Source organism: Tachyglossus aculeatus, chromosome 1, assembly GCF_015852505.1.
Source record: "Tachyglossus aculeatus isolate mTacAcu1 chromosome 1, mTacAcu1.pri, whole genome shotgun sequence".
Taxonomy (NCBI): Eukaryota; Metazoa; Chordata; class Mammalia; order Monotremata; family Tachyglossidae; genus Tachyglossus; species Tachyglossus aculeatus.
Window position 1 is genome coordinate 96,709,439 of NC_052066.1, and position 27,715 is coordinate 96,737,153.

At 44.7% G+C, this 27,715-nt stretch overlaps 1 protein-coding gene across 13 annotated transcripts in view; it reads left to right on the forward strand.

The window, feature by feature from the left end:
* The window catches only part of TRIP12 (thyroid hormone receptor interactor 12), a 154,454-nt gene that overhangs the window by 6,691 nt on the left and 120,048 nt on the right, over positions 1-27,715 (forward strand). For all 13 annotated transcript variants that reach the window (XM_038763049.1, XM_038763299.1, XM_038763442.1 and 10 more), the window contains exon 2: positions 11,505-11,575. The gene's annotated coding sequence lies outside the window, so the exon portion shown is untranslated. The remainder of the gene's footprint in view (positions 1-11,504; positions 11,576-27,715) is intronic.

The following is a 27,715-nucleotide window of genomic DNA, read 5'->3' on the forward strand; positions in this document are numbered from 1 at the left end:
GCCCTTCAGAGTTCCTGGGCCCAGGAGTAATGTAGGTGCCTGTGAGCCCTCCAAGAGTCAGACTCATAATTGTGGTATTCAAGCATTTACTGTATGCCAAGTGCTGTACTGAGCACTGGGGTAGATAAAAAAAAAAATAATCTGGTTAGAATCAGTTTATGGTTGTACTCTCCCAAGCGCTTACTACAGTCCCGTGTAAGTGCTCAGTAAACATGATTGAATTGAATCAGATCCCGTACCACATGGGGCACGCAGTCTGAGGGGGAACAGGTATTGAATCCCCGTTTTAAAGACGAAGAAACCGAGGTACAGAGAAATGACTTGCCCAAGGTCCCGTTGCAGGCAAGAGGTAGAACTGGAGTTAAAGCCTAGCTCCTCTGACTTCTGGGCTTTTGCTCTTTCTGTTAGGTCTCACCGAAAGCCCAAATCGCTAATGACTTTGGAATAGCAGTTCTGTAATCAGTCCATCCAGTGAATTAATTTAGAGCTGATATTTTCAGGCTCAAAGTTCTTTGGGTGTCTTTTCATTTCCAAGATGTGATTTGAAAACTGCAGGAGAGTAGGTTGATCAAATTTAGCTACCTTTGCAGACCTCTGTTGACACTTCCAGTAGTGAATAGTTTTTATGGAGCATCTAGTCTGTTTGACCCAAGAATCGATCAATCAGTGGTTCTTACTGAGCGCTTACTATGTTGAGTACAGTAGAGTTGATCATCATCAATCATATTTATTGAGCGCTTACTGTGTGCAGAGCACTGTACTAAGTGCTTGGGAAGTTCAAGTTGGCAACATATAGAGACAGTCCCTACCAGGCATGGTCTCTGCCCATAAGGACCTTACAGTCTAGAATCAGTGAGGGCTTACTGTGGTCAGAGCATTGTACTGAGCACTTGGGAGAGTACAATACAACAGAGTTGGTAGACACATCCCCTGCCCACTATGAGCTTACAGTTTAGAGGGGAAGGTGGACATTAATATAAGTAAATAACTTACAGATGCATAAGTAAAAGTTAAAATTATGGTACTTACCGAGCGCCTACTCTGTGCCAAGCCCTATTCTAAGCGCTGGGGTAGATACAAGTTAATCGGATTGGACCTAATCCCCATCCCACAGCGTCTGACAGAGAAGGTAACAGACCCAGAGAAGTTAAGCGACTTGCCCGAGGTCAGACAGCAGACATCATCATCATCATCATCAATCATATTTATTGAGCGCTTACTATGTGCAGAGCACTGTACTAAGCGCTTGGGAAGTACAAATTGGCAACATATAGAGACAGTCCCTACCCAACAGTGGGCTCACAGTCTAAAAGGGGGAGGCAGAGAACAAAACCAAACATACTAACAAAATAAAATAAATAGAATAGATAGGTACAAGTAAAATAAATAAATAAATAGAGTAATAAATATGTACAAACATATATACATATATACAGGTGCTGTGGGGAAGGGAAGGAGGTAAGATGGGGGGATGGAGAGGGGGACGAGGGGAAGAGGAAGGAAGGGGCTCAGTCTGGGAAGGCCTCCTGGAGGAGGTGAGCTCTGACTGCCGGGCCTGTGCTCTAGCCACTAGCCCACACTGCTTCCCTAAGGGCTGTGGGGGTGGGGTGGATGCCAGGTGCCCAAAGGGTACAGATCCAAGTGCGTAGATGACGCAAAAGGGAGAGGAAGTCGGGGAAAAGAGGACTTGATTATGGAAGGCCTCTTGGAGGAGAGCTTATCCTAAACTGTTGTATGGTCTTGTAGTAGTCATTTCTGCTGTAAGCCTTTCAAAGGTTTATCCTCGAAGAGCCTCAGTTATGGGGAAAACTGCAGCACATGACTCGAATTCAGGAGGAATTAAGGGGCAGGGGGGCTGGCCGATGGTTTGAAGTTTGCCGTAGTTGACATTTTCTGATACAAATTCCTTTTGTTACGTCCACCGCTAGCAGAATGTTTTACACTCTTGCCACTCGTTTGTATTAAATGCTGTGAAGCCGCACAAACATTGCTTCCTACACAGAATGTACATGCGCCCGTTTATGGATCCTGTTCTACCAGAAGAGACTCATGCTGGAAAAAGAATGTTCCCTAATTAGTGTTCTACCCAAATCATGTATCGAAAGCAAGTGTTATAGTAGAACTGACTGCGCTTGTACAGAATTGTTAGGGTAAGGTATCCATTTAGAAAATTAGTAGTAGGAGTACTTAGTGCTTACTCTATACAGAGCACTGAACTTTATAAATAATAATGGTGGTCTTTTTCATACTACTACTAATCAATCAATCGTATTTATTGAGCGCTTACTGCGTGCAGAGCACTGTACTAAGCGCTTAGCACTGTACTACTACTACTACTACTGCTAATTGTATTGGTTACGAGTTTACTATGTGCCAAGCATTGGGGTAGATACAGCGTAATCAGGTCAGACACAGTCCCTGTCCCATATGAGGCCCCTATAATAATAATAATGGTATTTATTAAGAGCTTACTATGTGCAAAGCACTATTCTAAGCGCTGGGGAGGTTACAAGGTGATCAGGTTTTCCCACGGGGGGCTCACAGTCTTAATCCCCATTTTACAGATGAGGTAACCGAGGCACAGAGAGGTTAAGTGGCTTGCCCAAAGTCACACAGCTGACAGTTGGCAGGGGCGGGATTTGAACCTGTGACCTCCGACTCCTAAGCCCGTGCTCTTTCCACTGAGCCACGCCGCTTCTCTAGTCAAAGGGGAAGAGAGAATGGCTATTTTTGTCTGTTCTACAGATGATGAAACTGAGGGATAGAGTTGTGCCTTGCCCAAGGTCGCACAGCAGGCAGGTGACAGAGCCAGGATTAAAACACAGGCCCTGTGATTGCCAGGCCCATCCCCTTTCCACTAGGCCACGCTGCTTCTTGATGTTATAGTTATATAATTCTTACTGATTCAGGTATATTTCAGGAGATTGAGGTCATATAATTAAAGGGTAGTGTGGGCTCACCTCCCTCTAACCTTCTGCATTGACAGCCACCTAAATTCAGCAAGAAAAATAAGACAGAGTACTAAGATAAGAAGATGACAGCTATTTGAAGAGGCATAAAAGGAGAAAGAGATTGTGCAAGAATTCCCAAGAGTGGATTTCTTCTCTAATTGGTTAGTGTACTCTTCTGAGAAGTTCGGAGACAAGCGGGATTTTCTCTGTAGGGCATGTTGCTGTATTTCTTTTTCCTTTCCTATATTATGCCTCCCTTTACGGTTATTTTTTTCAAATGGGCAGAAGTTGTTTAATCAGGCCGTTGACCCCCATGTAATTTTGTTCAGCCGTGGAATTTATACTTTTAGCTCTGGCTGGCGAGGTGTGTTCTTTCAGCAAATCTAGCCAAACTAAATAGTTTTTCCCTTAAGTGAGATTACCTGCGGTTTCTTTTTGTATTGTGCTCATGGAGGCCCAGTGCTCAGGTAACTCAGGTAATCTCGGGAAGCAGCGTGGTTCAGAAGACAGAGCATGGGACTGGGAGTTAGGACCTGGGTTCTAATGCCGGCTCTGCCGCCTGTCTGCTGTTTCACCTTGGGTAAGTCACTTCACTTCCCTGTGCCTCAGTTACCTCATCTGTAAAATGGGGATTAAGGCTGTGATCCCCATGTGGGACAGAGACTGCGTCCAACCTGATGAGCTTGTATCTACCCCAGCGCTTAGAACAGTGCCTGGCACATATTAAGTGTTTAACAAATACCATTATTATTATTATTATTGTTACGTGGATCATCGACTTCATAGCTTTTCAACTCTGTTTATAGCAAGATGTCTTTTTTTTGGGTTAGTATTTGCATTGTATAGTGGGGAAAGCTCCTTGTGGGCAGGGAATGTCTGCTACATTGTTATACTGTACTCTCGAAGTGCTTAGTAGAGTGCTCTGCCCACAGTAAGCGCTCACGAAATACAGTTGACTGGGTCACCTTTAATTTATTCCATTAATATTGACTTTATGGTAACATTTTTGATAAGTACTGGTTTAAGTCCTTGGTCCTGCAGTGAATTGTCATGGCTTGATGTCCTTGTTGGAGAAGTAGCGTGGCACAGTAGGAAAGAGCCCAGGCTTTGGAGTCAGAGGTCATGCGTTCAAATCCCAGCTCCGCCAATTGTCAGCTGTGTGACTTTGGGCAAGTCACTTAACTTCTCTGTGCCTCAGTTACCTCATCTGTAAAATAGGGATTAAGACTGTGAGCCCCCTGTGGGACAACCTGATCACCTTGTAACTTCCCCAGAGCTTAGAACAGTGCTTTCCACATAGTAAGCACTTAATAAATGCCATCCAAAAAAAAAAAGTAGAGGGTTATTGCTCCGGTCCCTAGGACCTGTAATGTTTCATTTTCATGGACCACATGTTGGTTTTTCTAATTAGACTTGTTGATTTTTTTTTTCAGCAGTTATAATTAGTTGACTTACACATTTGTAGCTAAAATTTGTTAGGATTTTAATAGTCCACTTGCTGAGTAGCTTAATGTGGAAATCTGGTCTTTGTAAGGCTTTGCTCTGAAAAGTCCCAGAAAGTGCACTTTCCAGGGAATCTTTCACTGTAAAAAGGAAAATCAAGGGAAAAGCTATTGTTTGGGCCATTATACAAGAGCACTTATGGGGTGGAAAACTATGCCTATCTCAGGTGTTGAGTGTATGTGGAAATCTTGCAGAAATATTGATAGTTTTTTTTTTTTTAAGGATATGTATGCTGAGAAGCATGCTTCTGATCTGGGGGGATTATCACAATAGGTATGGGGGAAATGATGGCAAGGATTTTGAGACTAGTTCCTGCAGGATAACTGTACTAAGCACTTGTATGAAGAACAGTGCTCTGTACCCAGGAAAGGCTCAGTAAATAGCATGAATTGGTCAGTTTGAGCAACAGGACGTACATGTGAGTTGTTTGTGCTGTAGTTCCCCCCCCCCCCCCCCCCCCCCTTTGATGGTATATTTAAAGTGCTTACTTTGTGCCGGGCACTGTACTAAGCGCCGGGTTAGTTCCAAGCAAATCAAGTTAGACACAGTCCCACAGGGCTCAGTCCTAATCCCTGTTTTACTGATGGCGTAACTGAGGCCCACAGAAGTTAAGTGATTTGCCAAGGTCACAGAGCAGACAAATGGTGGAACTGAGATTAGAACCCAGGTCCTTCTGCCTGCCAGCCATTTGCTCCATTCATTAGGCCATGCTGCTTCTCCGTATAGTCGTAAAGGTTTGCGCTGAACCATCCCCTCCCTGCCCCTTATTCCCCCCTCTTCTGTGGCACCTTTGCGTTTGGATTCGTACCCTTTATTCACCCCACCCTCAGCCCCAAAGCACTTAGAGAAGCAATGTGGCTCAGAGGAAAGAGCCCGGGCTTGGGAGCCAGAGGTCACGGGTTCTAATCCCGCCCCTGCCACTTGTCAGCTGTGTGACTTTGGGCAAGTCACTTAACTTCCCTGGGCCTCAGTTACCTCATCTGTAAAATGGGGATTAAGACCGTGAGCCCCATGTGGGACAACCTGATCACCTCGAATCCCCCCGCCTCACGCTTAGAACAGTGCTTTGCACATAGTAAGCGCTTAACAAAAGCCATTATTATTACTATTATTAAGTTCAGATCCACAATTTATTTTGTTGTCTTTGTTCTCTACACCATAACCTCTCTGTGGGCAGTGTACATGTCTACCGACTCTGGTATATTGTAATCCCCCAAGTATTTACTCCAGTATTCTGCACATGGTTAGGCGCTCAATAAATACAGGTGTTGGGTACCCTCGATTGAGAAGCAGCATGGCTCATTGGATGGAGCACGGGCCTAGGAGTCAGTCGTGAGTTCTAGTGACGGCTCCGCCACTTATCCGCTGTGACCTTGGGCAAGTCACTTCACTTCTCTGGGCCTCAGGCACCTCATCTGTAAAATGGGGATCGAGACTGTGAGCCTCACGTGGGACAGGGACTGTGTCCAACCCCATTTGCTTGTATCCACTCCAGTGCTTAGTACAGTGCTTTGCACATAGTAAGCGCTTAAATACCGTTATTATTATTATTATTATTACCCAGTTATGATGCTGCTGGTAGGGGAAAGCGGTGTAGTTTGTGGTCCCAGAGCAGTATAGCTGTGACCACCCCCCCACCTCCTGGCCCAACATGCCTCCACTCGGTCACTTGGCTTAGTAAGGGGTGGGGGTGGGGGTGGGAAGCAAACAAAAAGCACACGCAGAATGTAACAGCAAAGACAAAACTAGACAGTTTAGGACTAGATGAGAAAAGACCTCTCCAAAACCAGGTAGATGGATCTGGATCCCTTCTCCGTGAACCACACCTCATCAACTCTTTCCAGGGCTGTGGTATCAGCTCTACACCCAACCAGACCATACTTACCCAATTCAGCTGCAGTTTTTGAGTGCTCACTGTGAGCAGAGCACTGTACTTCAGCGCTTGGGAGACTACAGTAGAATAGTAAGCAGACACATTGTACATATAGCTTTAATTCTACTTGTTCTGATGATTTTGACACCTGTCTACATGTTTTGTTGTCTGTCTCCCCTTTCTAGACTGTGAGCCCGATGTTGGGTAGGGACCGTCTCTGTATATTGCCGGCTTGTACTTCCCAAGCGCTCAGTACAGTGCTGTGCACACAGTAAGCGCTCAAGAAATATGATTGAATGGATGAATCTCCCCACCCACAAGAAGCTTACAGCCCAGAGGGGGAGTTGGACATGAATATAAATGAATTACAGGTACATTCATAAGTGCTGTGGGGCTGGGAGGGTGGTAAGTCCTCAGAGTTGCTCAGGGCTCCACTGGGAGAGGTTGCAGCATGGAGGCATGACACGTCAGTTGTGAAGCAGGGCCAGCATCATATGGTCAAAAGTGGGGAAACCATGATACCCCAGAAGCACCTTTGTCATCAGTGGAAGGACACAGAGAGGTGGCTTACTGCCCTCCTGTTGCCTGGGAGCAGTTGGTCCACTGTTTGATTCTCTACAGAGCTGTTCTTTTGTTCTGAGGTGACGTTACTGATGGCGAGATTGTATACAATAGTGCAAATGAAAGAAAATTCTCCGGGACATCGTGCCTCCCAAAATATAGTGTGGCACCTTTTCTGTTCTCTTGCTAGTCTGGATTAACTGGCACTAATGCATCCTACCTCAGCAAGCAGTAGTATTGAGGTTGCTTGTGTTTTCCAGGACTCAAGAATGGGGAAGGGTGGAGCCAGCAATCTTCCCACTATCCTGATACTTTCTAGTGTTGTTTCTGCAGTCGTGGCGGTGGGTTGCCCCACTCTCTCACCCGATCCCCTCTCCGATGAGCGGCACACATTTTGACACAACTGGGAGGGATCCTAGGTGCAGTCCGTGGTTACTGGAAACTGCTTCTAAGATCTCAGCAGCAGAAACCACTCTGCCCTTGTCCATCTTCTGGGCCGTGTTCAGTGCAGCGCTGAGTGTAACCCCCTGGCCTGGTAAGAGTTGGATGTCTTCTTAGTGACTGGAGCTGGAGAATGTCAGAAGATATCCGATAACTTTGACCTGAGAGGGGGGAAAAATTGTCAAGATGATGGTTTTCATTTCCTCTCTGGTAGGTGGGCAACTAACTAAAACTCTTAAAACTGTTGGTAGTTCCCTTTAAAATAGAGCCAATGGATCTCTCATGTGTGTTCCTCTCTCCAGCAGATGGCAGTGAATGTGTTTTATTTTGGGGGAATTATTTCTAAACTTCACAGTCTGATTTTTTTCTTCTCTAATTGCATCTTTGATTTAGGTTCCTGGCTGTTACTCCTAGCGGGCAGAGACTCTGTCTACCTACTGTTTGATGCTATTGTCTGGCTGAGTGGTACCCGGAAAGATCCTGGGTTGAGCTGTGGCTTGGGAAGAACGCTTCTCGGAAAGTTAATCTGCCATTCATTCATATTTATTGAGCGCTTACTGTGTGCAGAGCACTCTACTAAGCGCTTGGGAAGTACAAGTTGGCAACATATAGAAACGGTCCTTACCCAGCAGTGGGCTCACAGTAAACCCAAACAGTGGGGATAGATTTTTTTAGAACACAGGGCCTGCTACAATAGTGAACCTGCCTGAGCCCATAGATAACAGGATTTGCTAGAATAAGAAAAAACAAATAGAACGCGTTTAATGGACCAGCTGTCTACTTAACAGTTCTGTGAATTATCTGGGTAAAGACATGATTAGCTGCAGCTAAGTAACTGCCAGCGTTTTCCCACTTCCTCTTCTCTTTCCATCACCTTTGCGGTCTCTCTTGCTTTCTCAAAACTTCGCCATCCAGTTGCAGGGGTTGTATTTCAGGCAGAGGTATTTATTAAGCGCTTACTGGATGCAGAGCACTGTACTAAGCACTTGGGAAAATACAGTACAACGGAGTTGGTGTTTGGTCTGTTAATTACCAGGGTAGGGCCAGAGGGAGGGAGAGTGAGTAGGACCCCTTCCAGAGCCTTCAGCTTCCTGAGGCGATCAAGGTATCCTCCAAGCAAAATTTGGCTGGCAACACATTTCCTCTGCTGCAGAATACTGTGGCCGCATTCACAATTCCCAGCAAGAGACCATACTGCTCTGGGACTCGGGGAAGCAGGGAACAGGGGGAGGAAACCCTCAGCGTGAACCGGAGCGATCTGTAGGGATGGTGGTGGCAATACAGGGTTTCCTGCCCCACCTTATCTCCCCCGGAGGGTGCTCCAAGCTGGGTGCTGCTCTGAGCTTGGGAAAGGCCCCCTGCCCCGCTACTGGGCCACTCCTGCCAAGGCTGAGGTTTCTGCCTTGCCTGCCCATTTCCTCTTCTCTAAGGATGCTCTGTTTCCTGAGAACAGCCTGAGCCTGTGATGGGTCAGCATTTGGTTGTGGCCATCGTGGCTGTGTTGTAAGTTCCTCAAGGGCAGGGATCTTGGCCACCAACTAGGTGCTCTATAGGTACCGCTGATTGTGCGCTCTCAAGCTCCTATAGTACGGTCATCTGCGTAGAATAAGGGTTCAGTAAGTACCAAGTAGAGACCAATACGTAGAGTACCAATAAGTAGAGAAGCAGCGTGGCTCAGTGGAAAGAGCAAGGGCTTGGAAACCAGAGGTCATGGGTTCTAATCCCAGCTCTGCCACATGCCTGCTGTGTGACCTTGGGCAAGTCATTTAACTTCTCCGAGCCTCAGTTACCTCATCTGTAAAATGGGGATTAAGACTGTGAGCCCCATGTGGGACAACCTGATCGCCTTGTATCCCCCCAGCGCTTAGAACGGTGCTTTGCACATAGTAAGCACTTCAATCAATCAATCAATCGTATTTATTGAGCGCTTACTGTGTGCAGAGCACTGTACTAAGTGCTTGGGAAGTACACGTTGGCAACACATACAGTCCCTACCCAACGGTGGGCTCACAGTCTAGAAGGGGGAGACAGAGAACAAAACTAAACATATTAACAACATAAAATAAATAGAATAGATATGTACAAGTAAAATAAATAGAGTAATAAATATGTACAAACATATACAGGTGCTGTGGGGAAGGGAAGGAGGTAAGATGGGATGGAGAGGGGAACGAGGGGGAGAGGAAGGAGGGGGCTCGGTCTGGGAGCTATTATTATTATTGTTATTACCATTGATTTGGATTGATAACCGAAAGTATTCTACTCCACAGTGTCCCGCCACCAGCAAGACGTGCACTTGAGTTATTTTTTTTTCCAGTAGGACTAGTGGTTTGCACTGAACAGGCTCTCCTTGATTTCCTCCTAGGCCTGAAAGGCAGTTCTCCTGCTCCACAGGATAGATAGCAACATCATGGTGCACCACACTCTAGAGATGCTGCACTGGGGAGTTCTGTTTTCTTGCTGTGGTTCTACAAGTTACCCTTGCAGCAACAAAAATCTTTACCTCTCTTTGGCCTCCTTCAAATCACTTCCTTTTGTGTTTTGTTTTCTAAAAATCAAGCCATATCGTTTTGTGTTAGCCTTCTTCCTACTGAGCGTATCAAGGTCTTTTAAGGGCTATGGAAGAGACGGAAGGGCATTTTTGATTTTCATGGCAAATGATGGAATCACCATTGGCCGAAGAGTGTACACTCCTCAAGGGCAGGGATCCCATTTTTATCTTTCGAATATTCCACGAGACCCTGCATAGCACTCTGTGTATTGTAATAATAATAATAATGATCGTATTTGTTAAGCGCTTACTATGTGCTGGAGGCACTCCATAAATACTGCGGCTCTTGAAACTGAAGGGTAGCAGCCCGTAGCACAGATTCAAAGTCTTCTCCCTTTTAGTCGGCTCCCAGAGGTGTTAAGTGGGTGCCTAGCCCCAAGCGAATAGAGTTGCTGGCAAGTTGTCAGGGCCGGTGTTGATTGGTACTGGGAAGTCCTCCAGCCCTGTGGCACCTAATCCCAAGAACCTCCAAGCGAGGCATGTCGGGTGACTTTGTTGAAGTCAGAGGTTTGAACACCGGCGTCCCGGATTGGGTCAGTCTGGGATGGCTTCTGGTTTGGGGGCTTTTGTATGCCTGGGAGGGGGGTTCAGGGTCCTCTTGTACTAATAAAGAGGACTGGAGTCATTGGGGTTCCTGAGACTCGCACCTGAATTCATAAGGGAGAGGAGACTTGGAATTGCCTTACTATATAATATAGGGCATCTGAGCAAGGAGTGGCACCCTTCCCGGTTGCCCTGGGTGTACTGGTTTCAGGAAGGCCGAGGGAGTCTTCTTTCTAGCAGCCAGCTCTCAGCCTACTGGAGCCCTGTGCCAGGAGTAGAGTTTGCTCAGGGTGCTGATTGATGGCAGTTTGGCCAGCTGTCATCTAGGCCCCTTCCACACAGTGAGCCTGGAGGACCTATGGACTTATCGAGCGCTTCCTCTCCCCCTCGTCCCCCTCTCCACCCCCCCCATCTTACCTCCTTCCCTTCCCCACAGCACCTGTATATATGTATATATGTTTGTACATATATATTACTCTATTTATTTTACTTGTACATATCTATTCTGTTTATTTTATTTTGTTTGTTTGGTTTTGTCTCCCCCTTTTAGACTGTGAGCCCACTGTTGGGTAGGGACTGTCTCTATATATTGCCAATTTGTACTTTCCAAGCGCTCAGTACAGTGCTCTGCACACAGTAAGCGCTCAATAAATACGATTGATGATGATGATGCTTTGTGCAGAGTAAATAAATGCCACTGATTGATTGACTTGGGTCAGTTTCTGAGTCTTGAGGGCTGAGCCGGGTCGGGCTAAAGCTGTATCTGTCCAGGCTTGGGAAGTCACTTGGCATCCTGCAAGTAGGTTCAGCACATATGAATTGGGTGTTCACGTCTGCCTGGTGGTCTCTGTGTGGGTGAAACCCTTTGAACAGGCCAGTGCCCACTTCCCCTCCCTCACCCGCAGTGTGAGGCTTGAATCCACTTCTGTGGCTACTGGGAACCAGACTCAACCTTGTCATCTTGGGCCCAGGACTCCCCTCCCCCTGAGGATGTTTCAGGCAGAACCCTCCCCTCCACCATAGTAATAATCCGAAACGTAGCTCTTTCAAAGTGTCTGACCAGTTGTTTTTAATTTTTCAGGGAGCTGTAAACTGCTGTGGGGAGAGAATTTGCCTCTCTGGCTGCCATCCTTCTCAGGAAACATTTGAAAGGTAGTAGTAATGCTGTTTTAAAATGTAGAGCTTTCTTTAGAATGCCAGACCAAAAGGTCGAGTGGTAAAAGTAAATGATATGGTAAGGGAACTCCCAAGGTTTGCACATGAGGTGGGGAGTAGGGTGACAACTGCAGCTGCTAAGCAGGGTAAAATAGAATGAGCCAGAGAGGAACAAGTTAGTTCCCTAAAGGCCCGGATGTGATCCTTGCTGTTACACAAAAGTTACGTTCCTGATGGTCCTCGCATTAAAGAAAACTTGTGGCATAGCGTGCACGCTCCCACAAGCATTTCTTCTGGCGTGGCACCTCGCTGGTAGCCATGGGTTGTTGGAAGAACATTGCAGGAGTCAGTCAATTGCACTTATTGAGCGCTTACTGTGTGCAGAGCACTGTACTAAGTGCTTGGGGAGGGAGTGCAGTCTGGTGGAAAGGGCCACTAGAGAGTCAGGAGACCAGGGTTCTAATCTCAGCTCTGCCCTTGGTGTGATGTGACCTTGGGCAAGTCACCTAAACTCTGTGGTCCTCCGTTTCCTCATCTGCAAGATGGGGATGAAATACCTGCTCTCCTGCTCTTAGAATGTTTGCTGGGAATCATATGGTGACTGTGTCAGATCTGATTATCTTGGATCTACCCTAGCCCTTAGTATGTGTTTGATAAATACCATAACTATAATATTACTCATTATGGGCAGGGAATATCTGTTAACTCTGTATGGTACTCTCCCAAGCGCTTAGTACAATGCTCTGCACATAGTAAGCACTTGATAAATGCCATTGGTTGATTTTTTTATTTTATTGTGACATTCTGTAATTCCCTAAGAGCCTTCTAGCCAAAGTGTATAGAAAATGTCTCCCTCACTAGACTGTCAGTCTGTTTTGGTCAGGGAATGTGTCTTATATTGTTGTGTTCTACCCTCCCAACCACTTAATACAGTGCTTTACCCCTAGTAAGCACTCAAATATGATTGATTAAAAACGTGCTGGAAATGAACCACTGCACTCTTAAAATGGACTGACCACCATAATTGTACATTAAATGTACCAACTAAAGTCCTTCTGAAGGGATGAAATAGCAAGAATTGTCTTGCAGGCTCTTTTTATATTTTTCTCTCTTTAGGTTGGCATCTACAGCTGTCGTCATTCAGCATTGTTAACAATCAGTCAGTTGTTTTATTGAGGGCCTGTTGGGTGCAGAGCCCTGACTAAGTACTTGGGAGTATAAAGTAGAGTTAGATGACATGATCTCTGCCCATGAGGAACAGGGGAGACATACAAAATTGCTACAGCCAGGAGAAGAAAAAGAATGGAAAAATGGATATGTGGATTAAGAAAGTGCCTAAATAATAGAGTATGTAAACCAATATGTGCAGGGGGATGTGAGTGTATAGCTGTGAGGGCAGGAGGAATGGGATATTTAGGAAGAAGAAAAATTAATTGGGGATGGTCTCCAAGGAGGAAGGAAGGGCATGAATAAGGGGGTCTGAGCGGGAAAGGAGCAGTGTGACCTAATGGATAGAGCATGAGCCCTGGGAGTCAGGGGGACCTGGGTTCTAATCATGGCTCCACCACTTGTCTGCTGTGTGGCCTTGAGCAGGTCCACTCTATGAGCCTGTTACCTCTTCTGTAAAATAGGGATTAAGACTGTAAACCCCAAGTGGAACATGGATTTTCTTGTATCAGTCCAAGTGCTTAGTACAGTGCCTGGTACATAGTGCGTGCTTAACAAATACCATGAAAAAAGAGACTAGAGTGAGGCCCAGTAGGTTAGCTCGAGAGGAATGTGTGAACTGGGGGTGTAATGGAGAAGCAGTAAAGGAGATTGATGATGTAGTGTCTTGAGGCTGATGGTCACGAAGAGTGGGTAATGAATGTTTTTGAGTAGAGAGGCATGTGCAGATAAACATTTTGGGAAAATGGTCCAGGTAGCAAAGGGAAGCGTGAACTGGGCAGGGGAGAGATTCACGGGAGGGGCTTTGGTTGAAGAAGTTAGCATTGTTAATGGACTCAAAGTGTTTAAGCCCTAACCAGTCTTGTAAAGCAATAGCCTTCTGACTTTAGTGTTGTAATTGGTTATCAGCCCAGCCCGCACACTCTGCTCCCCTAGCTCTAGCTTACTCACGGTGCCCCGATCTTATCTGTCTCACCGCCAACCCCCTTTCCACATCATCTCCCTAACCTGGAACTCCCTCCTGCTCCATATTTGGCAGATCATCCCTCTGTCCACCTTTAAAGCTCTCATCTTCTCCAAAAGGCCTTCCCTTGGAGGAGCCCTCTTTTTTCCCGGCTGGCTCTCCCTTTTGCGTCTTCTCTGCACTTCAACCTTTGGACACTTGATATTTGCCCCCATCCCCAATCCCACAGCGCTTATGTACATATCTTTAAAGTATGTTTTAAATTACTTATTTATTCATATTAATGCCTGTCTCGCCTTCCAGACTGTAAATTCATTGTGGACGAGGAACGTGTCTGCTTATTCTATTGTACTTTCCCAAGTGCTTAGTACAGTGCTCTGCATGCAGTAATCGCTCCGTAAATAACTACTGGTTGATTTCTAATCAGAATCTCTTCATTTCCATTGCATTAGAGTTTAAGCAAGCTCCTTGTGGGCAAGGGGCCCACATCATTAATATTAACTAATATCAATGGTTGCTGTTGCGGGAAATTCATTCAAACGTATTTGAGTGCTTACTGTGTGCAGAGCAATGTGCTAGGCACTTGGGAGAGTATACTACGATGTCACTTGCTTATTTGGTACTACCCAGTTGCTCAGTGCAGTGTATGTAATGGAAACTCAGTAAGTGCTTTTACTATTTCTTCTACTGATTCAGTCATCTAGTTGGGGTATGACAAGTGCCTGGACCAGTGTGATAGAGGTTTGGATAGAGGGGGAATAGTGGATCCTGGAAACCTCGTGGAGGTTAAACCTACAGGATTTAGCAACACAGTGAGAGCTGGAAAGGAAAGGAGGCCTCAGGGATCATGCCAAGCTGGTGGGTTTCAATAAATCGTATTTATTGAGCGCTTACTGTGTGCAGAGCACTGTACTAAGCGCTTGGGAAGTACAAGTTGGCAACATATAGAGACAGTCCCTACCCAACAGTGGGCTCACAGTCTAAAAGACTGTTTCAGAGACGGGAGAGGGTAGTGGAGCCAACTGCTAAGGTTGCTAGGTATTATCAACTCTTAGGGTAAAACATAACTACGATTCTTTTGTGGTACAAGTCCCTCTTGTGGAAAGCCTTTCTGAGTGGGCAGGATGTGCTTGTGTATTTTAATTGGCCAGGTGGTGTGGCGTGGAAGTTGGACCTTGTATTTCAACTCTGGTATTGAAGGGAGTTAGCTTGATCAGCTGAAATGAAGTTTTTCATTCCCGTGCACCTCCCCTTCACCCTTCAAATACCCTGTTTTGAGATCTAGAGTATTCTTAATTCCCCATGCAAGTAGCAGTCAGTCAGTGGTGTTCAATGCGTATTGTTTGCAGAGCACCTTTATGGGAGTATAATACAAAAGAGTTGGTAGACATTCCTGCCCTCAAGGAGCTTGTGTAGTGGGGATGAGTTAATCACAAATAATAATAATAATAATAATAATGGTTTTTGTTAAGCGCTCACTATGTGCAAAGCACTGTTCTAAGCAGTGGGGGGGATACAAGGTCCCACGTGGGGCTCACAGTCTTAATCCCCATTTTACAGATGAGGTAACTGAGGCGCAGAGAAGCTAAGTGTCTTGCCCAAAGTCACACAGCCGACAAGTGGCGGAGCCGGGATTAGAACCCACGACCTAAAGTGTTAGTGTTAGTGTTTGCTCTGATGTCTTCAAATTTTAGAATTCTTGACAGTTCTCTTTTCTTTGAGAGATTTAGTTCTCATTTCCTTATTTCCCATCTAAAGGAGCAAGTGGAGGAAAAAGGGACTCTTCTGACATGTATCCGCTGAGTGCCCGTTTACTGTTACCTAAAGTTATCAGGTAATGCTGTAGGTGGGACATTTAACAAACAGAATTTGTTTTCTTGCTCTAGGGACAAGGCAGATTGACCATTGTGCTTCGTCCTGGATACTCTTTGTGCCTGATAGGTTGCTAATCGGAGAGATTGGTGCATACGTACACCTTTAGACTGATTGAAAGCTCTTCGAGGGCCATACCCACTAAAACTGTGATGCTCCCCACCCCCGTCAGTGCACTGCTCACTCGTGCTCAAATACGATCGATTACCCTGTAGACTGTAAGCTCCTTGTGGGCAGATAATGTGTCTGGTATATTGTTACATTGTACTCTCCCAAACGCTCTGCACCCAGTAAGTGCTCAGTAAATACGATTGAGTGATAGGAATTGCATCTACAAACTCTGTTGTACTTTCCCACGTTCTTAGTGCTATGCCCACAGAAAGGGTTCAACTACAGTTGGTTAATAGCATCCCTTACCATTAGGATTGATGAAAGGAGGGCAACCATCACACAATTACCCCCAGGCTTCCTGGCATGACTGGAGACAGAACACCAGGCTGGGTGGACCAGAGATCTGATCCAGGAGAGGCCTTGCTTATGGTTGTACATCTTTTAGCTTCAACTGGGTGATATAAATTTTTAAAATTTATTTTCTGAATGCAATATCGAAACTACTTGGTGTAAATTTCTTGTTCTTGGTGCTGCCTTTTCTCTGATCCGTTTTTAGCCTTTATTAGATCTATTTGTATTAACTTGCTAGAGGACAGCTTTTTCCAGTTAGTGTGGTGGCATGTTAGAGGTCTACTTAAACAAATGGAAAAAAAATCAACCAAACTAAAAAACCCTACATCCCCTCCCTCTGTAAAAGCCATAATCCATTTAGTTTCTCTTGCTGATAAATGGTCAGTATAAAATCAAAGATGAGTTGAGTGTATTTATTTTAGGCAGAAAGGCCTTGTTGCAGTTAAGAGATTTCCAGGTCTCTCAGCCAGGGTACTGATTCTTAAGTATGCTAGCAAACGTCAGAGGATTTAGCTATTTCTCAGTATTTTCGGAAGTGTCAAGACTTTTATAACAATAGTAATAATAATGGTTGTATTTGTTAAGCGCTTACTATGTGCCAAGCACTGTTCTAAGCACTGGGGAAGGACAAGGTAATCAGATTGTCCCACGTGGGCTCACAGTCTTAATCCCCGTTTTACAGGTGAGGGAACTGAGGCACAGAGAAGTTGTGACTTGCCCAAAGTCACTCAGCTGACAAGTGGTGGAGCCGGGATCAGAACCTATGATCTCTGCCTCCTGTACCCATGTTCTTTCCACTAAGCCATGTTATGAATGGTCATTTAACGCTACACTACTTTTTTGAGGCACAGAGTGTGTGCCTTTTTCTTTTTCCATCCTTCCTCCCCATCTCCCCTTTTTGGCCCTTGTGGGTTTGGTTTTTGGGTTTTTTTTTTTTTTTTGTATTGAAGCACTTATGTGCCAGACACTGTAACAAGTGCTGGGGTAAATAGAGGTTAATCAGGTTGGACACAGTCCCCATCCCACATGGGGCACACCGTCTTAATCCCCATTTTACAGATGAAATAACTGAGGCCCAGAGTAGTTAAGTGACTTGCTCAAGGTCCTAGCTGCTTCTTGGCACTTGTTTCCTTCTGCACTCAGAATTACCACTAGCGTATTAGTATTACCCATTACTATCGACTATCATGTATTGTATTTTTAATACTGGACTAAACATTGAGGTTGTTACAGATCTTTTTTTTTGAACCAGATTTGGTAATTGTATTTGAGCATTTGCTATCTATTTATTGCCGGGGTAGATACAGTATAATGGATCAGACACATTCTGTATCCCACATAAGGCTCACAGTCCAAGGTGGAGGGAGAACAGAAGCAGTGTGGCCTAATGGAAAAGGTCATGGGCTGGGGGGTTAGAGGACCTGTGTTCTAATCCCGGCTCCACCATATGTCTGCTGTGTGTCCTTGGGCAAGTCAGTCTTCTGTGCCTCATTTACCTCACTTGGAAAATGGGGATTAAGATTGTGAGCCCCATGTGTGACATGGGCTGTGTCCAACCTAATTATCTCGTATTTACCCCAGGACTTGCTACAGCGCCTGGCACATAGTAAAGCACCTAAAAAATTCCATAAAACAAGCAAAAAGACCCAGGAATCTAATCCTCATTTTACAGAGGAGGGAATTGAGGCACAGAGAACTTGCGACTTGCCGAAGTCCCAGAACAGGCAAGTGGTGGAGCTGAGATTAGAACTCAGGTCTTTGGACTCCCAACCCTGTGCTCTTCTAACTAGGCCTCACTTCTTCTCTGTGGTGGGCTTAACAGAAGAGTGAAGCATATAATGGGGACTAAAGCAGTTTTGAATAGACAGTCGCCTCAGTTTTGTTATCTGGCCTCAGTTTTGTTATCTGTTTTATCCTGATAATGTTACAGTTTTGGTTCTGAATGAACAGACTGTTTGGTCCTTTCTATGTAGGCTGGGTCTCTTCAGGGCAAAGTGTCTTTTTTTGAAAATCATTTTTTAGTGGGAAATTTCTCTTGTGACTGAATCTGCATCTGATCATTGTCGTCAGATGGGAAATTTGTAAGAAAAGCTCCAACCCAGCAGAAATAAAATGGTGAAGCCACAAACCACTAGTCCTAACCATAAAAGCAATTTTCCTACTTGGTCAGTGGAATCTTTGTGACCTTTCCATCTCTATCCATACCTTCCTTAATCCCCAGGTCACACCTGGTAGCCTCAGCTCAGTGTTTTGAGACTACAAATACACCGCCTAGGAAGCTTAGCTTTGTATGGGGTACTTCAAATAGAAACATGGGAGTTTTGTATGACCCTCTAATGCAGATACTTTTGCTTTGAGTGCCCCAATGTTTGTGAAGGAGAGACCCTGTTCTTTAGTGGTGTTTTCATCATTGTGTAGTCCTGGACCCCTCAGTAGATCATTCATTCAGTCGTATTTGTTGAGCGCTTGCCGTTATCAGAATCACTCACTCAAGCAGTAATACTTCCTGGACACCTATTTGCAGAATACTGTATAGTCATTCAGAATACTAGACTATAAGTTCATTGTGGGCAGGGAACATGTCCATTATATTGCTGTATTGTACTCTCCCAAGGGCTTAGTACAGCGCTCTGCACACAGTAAGCGCTTAATAAATATAATTGGTGATGATAAGACTATATAGTAGAAGTAAAAGACATGGTCCGTATTCTCTAGAAGCCTACAGTTTAATGGAGGAGAGACAGGCAGGCGCAGTGAAGGCAGAAGGCAAAATATAAACACAACTGGTAACAGCAACAGTATGGGAAAAAATGATTTTTAAAATTAAATGTTCTTAAAGTGCAGAGAGAAGCTGTTAGGGTGACACAATGTGTAGTAGCAGAAATTATTTGGAAAAGGTCTTCTGGGGGAGATGGGTTTTCAGAATGTTTTGGAAGATCGGGGAAAGCAGATTTGAAGAGTTCCTGCCAGGGGCGCGCTCAGCCCCACAGCTCTTATGTTCATAGCTTTACTTTATTAAATTATTTATATTAATGTTTGTCTCACCCTATAGACTGTAAGCTTGTTGTGGGTGGGGAACATGGCTGTCAACTCTCCCAAGCCTCAGTACAGTGTTTTACACATAGCAAGAACTCAGTAAATGCCATTGTTGATGATGGCAGAGGCACATGCAATGTTGAATGACTATGACTCCACTAATGTATCACAACCCTTCATTTAAGTCTGGTGTTCATCAATGGAAAACCTTTTATCAGTCATCTGGGAAACTTAAACTACTAATGTCAATCAAGTTAATAAGAATAAAACTTCAATCAGTGGTGTTTAATGAGCACTTAACATGTGCTGAATACTGGACTAAGCACTTGGGAGAGGACAGTAGAGTTGGTAGACCCTATCTAGTGCGGAAGACAGACATTACAATCAGTTATGGATAGGGGAAGCACCTATCATACCATAAAAACAAACAGCCGAGCACGAGGATATGTACATAAGTGTTGTGGGGTATCAAAGTGCTTTAGGGGTACAAATCCAAATGTAGAAGGGAGGGAGAATTAGGATGGGGAAATGAGATGCTAGGCAGGGAACGCTTCTGGGAGGGCTTTGAAGATGAGCTGAGTGGTGGTCTGTCATACCAAGGGGGAGGGAATTCCATGTTGGGTGTGAGTTAAAGGGTCAGTGATAAAAGAGAAGAGCTTGAAGTACAGGGATTAGGTTGGTGTTAGAGATGGTAATGGAGTAAGTAGTCAAAATAGGTAGTGGAGTTTCCTAATTATGAAGCAGCATGTTCCGCTCCAGTTGGTCAAATGGCCACTTGCTTGAGGCAAGCATTGGTTCATGTTGAATGAATAGTGTTTTTCAGTAAACTCTGGACTGCTTGGTGTAAAGTTGTCTACATTGTAAATGACCTAGGTGACTCTGCTATGCCCTCTCAACTGTACAGCTGCAGCCTGAAGTCTTCCATTTTCCCATTCGTACTGTTATGAACACGATGATGATTGGAGTCTCTTGTCTTAAATGACAGATAAACCTGGTTCCGTCCTGAAGACTTTGGGGATGAGAACCCGGGCAGAGGAACTAATAATTGTGATAATGGCTTGAGCGGGGCCACTTGCGCTGTCTCGTCCCTGCATCCCTATTCCCAGTGAGGTCGAGATGCAGCACATTGTCAAGTGCGCACACACAATTTTTTCATGCAGAATCCATTTAAGGCCCAAGTGACTCAAGTGCCAGAGGCCAACAGGTGGTTACCAGAGTAGCCACCACAGTAGCCGCTGTGTTTTCTGCCATGTGTTAGCTAGCCACTTATTTTCAGGATTCGGGCTGAGTCTGGTCCACCACGCAAGATGCCCCAAGTGGTTTTTTGGTCAAAATCTTTCACCGCTGTTGGCATCGCCCCTACTTTCGGCTCTTTCCCCCTCACAGTCCCCTTAGCGTGTTGACAAACTGTTGTATTGTACTTTCCCAAGTGCTAAGCCCTTAGTAAATACCATGGATTGATTGATTAGTAAGGTGCGGATTGGTTTCCAGGAGCCATGAGAGCATAAGTAAAGCCATTCTGGGTCAGGGCAGTGATCCCAATTATCATCCTCCTCTGTTTCTGACAGGACAGCTGGATGCCTGGAGAAACTATGTGATGGTTCCCTTTCTGAATATTCATCTTCATGTTTAGGCCCAGGCCATCCAACACCAACTAACTCTCCCCTCGAATCAACCCTGATTTCTATTCAAACCCCTCTTCCACCTGCTGGTATTTTTCTGCTTTCATTCACTCATTCAATCGTATTTATTGAGCGCTTACTGTGTGCAGAGCACTGTACTAAGCGCTTGGGAAGTACAAGTTGGCAAAATATAGAGACGGTCCCTACACAGCAGTGGGCTCACAGTCTAGAAGTGCGCAACTTCCTGTGGTAATGGAGTGCCTAGGCTTGCTGGTTGAAGTCCTTCGTTTTGTTTGTTTTCAACCTAACATATACAGGCTTCAATACGATTGACGTGGTCCCAGTATTACAGGATTTGGTGTATGACAGTTCATTTTTGCCCCGTTCATTTGCTTCGTAATTCCGTCTTCAGTCATGTCCTCTTTCAGCCTTTATCTTAACAGCCTGGAGAGTCCTAATCTTTTCAATCAATCAATCAATCGTATTTATTGAGCGCTTACTATGTGCAGAGCACTGTACTAAGTGCTTGGGAAGTACAAATTGGCAACATTTCAGCCTCTCCTTGTTCAGAAGCTGCTCCATCCTCTTGCCCATTTTGGTTGCCTTCCTCTGTACCTTCTACAGTTCTTTCTAATATTTACATTTCATTTTTGGATTTCAGATGTGAACATTGTTTTATATGGTGGGAAGCCCTTCCAGAGGCTGTCTCCTCCAATTTGTAAATCATTTTTGTCTGTCTTTTTTTTTTTCCTCAGTAGGCTGTAAGCTCCTTGAGGGCAGGGCACATGATTCTGAGTCTTGTACTCTCCCAACGTTCTGCACCCAGGTGCTCAATAAACACCATTGATTGATTTGATTTCACTCACAGTACTAAAGACATGTCTCAGATGACGGGACAGTAAAATTGAAAGCAAGGATTTTGTCTACATGTTCTAAAAGATTCCATTTATTGAAACATAAATAAATAAGTCTAACTGCCAGTTGGCCAACAGATTGCAGAGTTTTTTTTGCTGATTTTATTAGAAATTTGGGAAGGATCTGGATGAGAGGTAGGTGGGCAATTCAGAAATGATTGCACCTTGCACTCCGTACAGCATGAATGAAACCAGCTGCCTCCGTTGCTGGTTTCATTTTTACGTGTGCCTGGTGTAAGAGTTTCCTGGTGCTGAGAGTAGTTATGTATTCTGCAGGGAAGAATATTTGCACTAGAGGAGCTGAGAGCACCAAAGTCATATGATGAGGCTTTCAAGAATACTAGAACAGCTCTATCTCCCATAGCAGCCTGAGGGATGTTGGGGGGACTGTTCAACTGGAGAGGCGGGAAATGAACTCTCAGATGGGCTTTCCCCCTTTGTTGTTGTCTTGGGTATGGGGGTGTCTTATAATAGGGACACCAATCCAAAGAAGGGCAGGGGACCTTTAGAAGCAAACAGAAGCAAGTGGTAGTGGGTGATTTGACCTCTGGACACATAAATAAATGGGTTTATGGCATTCAGGTTGACCACAGATTAACTTGCCTTATGGGCGCAAAGGCAGGGAATCTTAGGAGATGGGTTGTGGGAAAGAGCCAATAGAGAGGGAAGCAGCGTGGCTCAGTGGAAAGAGCACGGGCTTTGGAGTCAGAGGTCATGGGTTCAAATCCCGGCTCTGCCAATTGTCAGCTGTGTGACTTTGGGCGAGTCACTTCACTTCTCTGTGCCTCAGTTACCTCATCTGTAAAAATGGGGATGAACACTGTGAGCCCCCTGTGGGACAACCTGATCACCTTGTAACCTCCCCAGCGCTTACAGTAAGCGCTTAATAAATGCCATTATTATTATTATTATTGTCCGTATCAGTGACAGATGAAAGGATAGCAGTGAGTTCAAACGTGGGTTTTTAGGTCAGAGCGTGAAGTGCACTCTCTGATTTACTGCCAGTTCCAGAGGCAGGGAAAAATCCCAAGTTGAATACAGGGATGGGAGTGATGGCACACAGAGGAGTGCTATAGATGCATTTAGAAACTGGGATACCTTTTGGACCAGGTAAAAATATCTAGCCGGAGGGACAGACTCCATCTGAACCAATATAGACCGAAAACTGCTACTATAAAAATCTGGTAGAACAAGTTTTAAACTCGGGGGCAGTTGGGGAGCAAAAAAGCCTGAGACCTGGATTGTCCCAGCTCCGGGAGCGAGGTGGTTCAGAGTCAAGGGAGTCCTCGCCGGGGCTGAAGGAAATAAAATAGGGCACAAACAATAAGGGCAGGTTAGTCTTCTCATTAAACAGGAAAGGTGGCAGGTATGGAAATAGGTGCAAAAAAGCTAGGCAAAATAGAGAATTGTTTTCTATATTAATACTAGATACCTGAAAAATAAAAAGGGTGAATGGATAGGGAGAACGATGACATAACTGGATTCTTTGAAACCAACTGGGAGAAGAAAGCCAGTAGACTAGAAACACTACAAAACAGGCCAAATGGGCACATAGGTGGAGGTGAGACATTATATTGTACAACAAAGGAGTATTGTGGACTCCCTTTGGGTAGAAGTTAGAAAAAATGTAGACCACCTAATTGGGACAAAGGAAAGTGATCAGGAAATATTAGGTGAAAATGGGTGTACTGCAGAATGAGGACAAATAATACTAGTGGGAGACTTCAATTATCCTGACATCGATCGAATAATTCCATAAGGAAGTGGATAGGATAGGCAACTTCTTGGCACAACTAGCCCTAGAATAAACAAAGCAAACTAACATATTGGATTTAATTCTGAGCAGGCATCAGTGGCAGAAAGTATAGCATGAGAAGAATACCGTAGTAGTAACCTCCATCAGTACAATTTGACATTCTGGTTGGGGGAAGAGATGGGCTGTAAAAACACACAAGGATATTTAATTTTGAAAAATGCAGACCTGAGTTAATAGCTGGAAAGAGTAGCTAGAAAAACAAGTGGCTTTCTAAGAGTCTGGAGGATATTAAACAATATCATAGAGGCCAAGGTAAAGTGTGCTTACGAGGCAAAAAAGAAGTAATGGAAAACACGCGACTAAGCACTGGGAAAAAATACATGGGTGCGAATTAGACATGGTCCTTGGCCTCCATATGACTTACCATCTAAGAATGTGTGCCGAGGATTGATCACAGACCTAAAGATGGATGAAACAGAAGCGCAGAAACGCAAAAGACAAGAGCGGTGTTACATTCAGTGAGAGCAGTAGGGTACTGTGGCTCCTCACAGTTCAGAGTTGAACACTCACAAGAGTCAGAGCCTTCCAACATTCTCAGTACAAATGTGATGCCAATTTGTACTTCCCAAGCGCTTAGTACAGTGCTCTGCACATAGTAAGCGCTCAATAAATACGATTGATTGATTGATTGATTCTCAAAGTTGACATGATCTCATGCTGACACTCTTTCCTTACCTTTCCTGGCCTGGAACAGGGATTGAAGGCCTTCCCAGACTGAGCCCCCTCCTTCCTCTCCACCTCCTTCCCCTCCCCACAGCACCTGCATATATGTTTGTACATATTTATTACTCTATTTTACTTGTACATATTCTATTTATTTAATTTTGTTAATATGTTTTGTTGTGTGTCTCCCCCTTCTAGACTGTGAGCCCGCTGTTGGGTAGGGACCGTCTCTATATGTTGCCAAGTTGTACTTCCCAAGCGCTTAGTACAGTGCTCTGCACACAGTAAGCGCTCAATAAATATGACAGTGAATGAAAGTGTCAAGGACATAAGAATTTAAGAGCCTCTCCTCAAGGCTGCAGGCCTTTAGTGGCTGAAGAGACTAGGAGGGGGGTCTCATGCTACTTTTCATTTCTCACCCTGCTTGAGGCAAGCAAACAGAAACCACCAGTGTAGTGAGCAGAGTAAAAGTCATCAGAAGGGAAAAAGCCATTTGTTCAACAACAACGGAAAGCTCACCCAAAGAGATGAGTAGAAACATCCATGAGGAGTGGCCCGTGAGGTGTAAACAGGAAATAAAGCAAGCCTGAGCTAGTAAGAAAAGATTCTCCAAATATAGCAACAGCCAGAAGTTAACTAGGAAATTGGGTCCACTTGACAGTCGTGGCCAAAAGGCTTAATAAATTCTTTAGTTTGATCTTTACTGGGAAAGATGTTAGAGGGAATCCTTTGCCCAAAGTGCTTTTTTCAGAGCAGGTCTGGGGAGCTTGCATCAGATCCTGGTGACCACACAGGATGTGTTTCATTATATCAACAGACTAGTTGTCAACAAGCCGCTGGAACCAGATGATGTTCTGAAGGTACTCAGCAGGGAAAAGTATTGGATTCACGGTGAAAGTATTCAGATGCTGTTCTTTTGTAAAGATAGTTGAAGACCAGAGGATTGCCAGTTCTGGAGGTGATGCTGGAAAGTTTAGATTAGTGAGTATCACTTTTATATCTGACAAGTGATTAGAATTCCTAGATTTAGCCTAAGTCAACCAGGCGGAGAAAGACATCATGATTTTTGTAAAGGGAAACCGTGTCTCACTAAATTATTATTTTTTTTCCCTAAGGGTTCAGTAGCTTTTGGATGGAGAGGAACTAGTGAATGTAGCATATCTAGTTTTTCAAAAGACTTTTGAGCAGTCCTACTCCAGAAAGAAATTGGGGGACCTGAAGTGACATTTGGGAGTCACCTGTTGGTAGAAGCCACAAGAGCTGGTAGGCTCCTTGTCAGTGTACAGGGAGAGGTAATGGTGTGAGGAAAGGAAGAGGAACGAGGAAAGGAAGAGGAACCAGCAAAGGACACGTCAAGGAATAGTCAGAATGAAAACCGTGGAGCACTGTGTCCCTGAAACCAGGACCAGAGTTTTGAAAGCGTTGTCAGTTGTAATAAGCAAAAAACTGGGATGAGAATGGAGAATAGGTTGTTAAATTTGGAATGAAACCCTTCATCAAATCGTAGTCTGGTTCCTGATTTAGAAATTAATCTCGCACTTTTCAGTTGCCAGTATGAGATGATGGGCCTCGTAAGTTATTTGAGAGCAGTTGATGAAGTATATTTTGTTAGAATAAGCAGTATGCCATTTTGAATTAGTTTCTAGCATTATTTGGAATTGCTATTTATCCTGAATTGTTGAATGGATATTGGATAAATGGAGAGACAAATATCGGGCCATTTTCCCATAGGAATGCTCTAGTCCCTTTGGTTACAGCATGGAGTAACCTTTAATGCCTGTGATCAGCATTGCAGATGAATGTTTGTCAACCAAAAGACAAAAGGCATGTCTTGTGGTGAAGTACAAATGCGCAAGGGACTAGATGAATGAGCAGGGCGCTGATTCTAATTTGTTATGGACAAATCAGCAGAAAAATGAAAAATCTGGGACTGAATGACCAAAGAGCTGAAGGCAGTTTGTAGAAGAATATGTTCTCTGTTGCTGGTCCTCTTCTCTTCTCACTTTACATTCATCCACTTCTCTGCAGATGGCTCCCAAATCTGCCAGCCCCAGCTGAACCCCCTCCCTCACAATTTTTCCTTTCCTCCTGCAGCCGGGGTCATCTCTGCATAGATGTCCTGCTGGCCCCTCAAGCTCACTAGGTCCAAAATTTTTCTTTCATCCCCAAGCCTCTCCTGCACCTGACCATCCCGTCACAGTTGATATCACCACCATCCACTCAATTTCCGTGCTGTCAACCCTGGACTCCCCACCCTTTCAAACCTCATATTCAAGTTGTTGAAGTCTTCACAGCATTTCCAGGATCTATCCCTTCTTCTCCATTCAGATGGCCACCACATAATAATGTTTTGCACATAGTAAGCGCTTAACAAATGTCATCGTTATTACTATTTTTGCTCTAAGCACTTTCCCGATCCCAGCTCGATTTCAACAGCTTCCTCACTGACCTACTTCACTCCTATGTACATTTCTCTATTCCTTAAAAACTCCCAGTGTTTCCCTACTCCTCTCTGTATCAAGCAGACATTCCTGGCATAAAAACACTCGCTCACCTCTCTCTGAGTTATCTGCTCTCTTGTACCACTACACCCCAGCCTACACTCTTGGTTCCACTTCACCCCAACTTGTTCTCTTTGTTCCTGTCAGACACTTTCTATCACTTGGGAGAGTATAATACAACAGAGTTGGTAGACACGTTCTCTGCCCATAATGAGCTTACCTTCTAGAGGGGGGAGGCTACTGCTGTCCTCATTTTCAAAGGTCTTTTGAAATCACTTCTCTGAGGCCATCTCCAATTTATCTCTGTTCTCCCCAGGATATCTTCTCCAACTGTCATGTCAGCATTTCTGCCCCACCGAAACAAGGGTATAGGAGGTCATATATTCTTTGGTGCTCGTTGGTCTGAAGCTACATTGTGATTCAGGGAGGACACGGTTTACTTAAGTTTGGTTTTTTGTTGTCGTCCCACCCCCCCATGACCTGGCCCAGTGAAACGTTATCTAAGAACTTGTTTCCAGAACTGGATTTGTTGAGGACAGAAAGCACCTAAGTAGATTCTTTTAAAATAATAATAATAATAATAATGTTGGTATTTGTTAAGCGCTTACTATGTGCAAAGCACTGTTCTAAGCACTGGGAGGGGATACAGGGTGATCAGGTTGTCCCATGGGGGGCTCACAGTCTTCATCCCCATTTTACAGATGAGGTAACTGAGGCCCAGAGAAGTTAAGTGACTTGCCCAAAGTCACACAGATGACAGTTGGTGGAGTCAGGATTTGAACCCATGACCAAAAGCAGTGTGACTTAGTGGAAAGAGCCTTGGCTTAGGAGTTGGGGACCTGAGTTCTAATCCTGGCTTTGCCATTTGTCTGATGTGCCTCAGTTTCCTCATCTGTAAAATTGGGATGAAATACCTGCTACCTGCTTTTCTTCCTTTTTAGACTGACCCCTATGTGAGGTAGGGATTATACTTGAATTGTGTTGTATCTACTCCAGCACTTAGTACAATGCTTGGCAGCTAGTAAGAAGAAGCAGCGTGGCTTAGTGGAAAGAGCACGGGCTTGGGAGTCACAGGTCGTGGGTTCTAATCCCAGCTCTACCTCTTATCAGCTGTGTGACT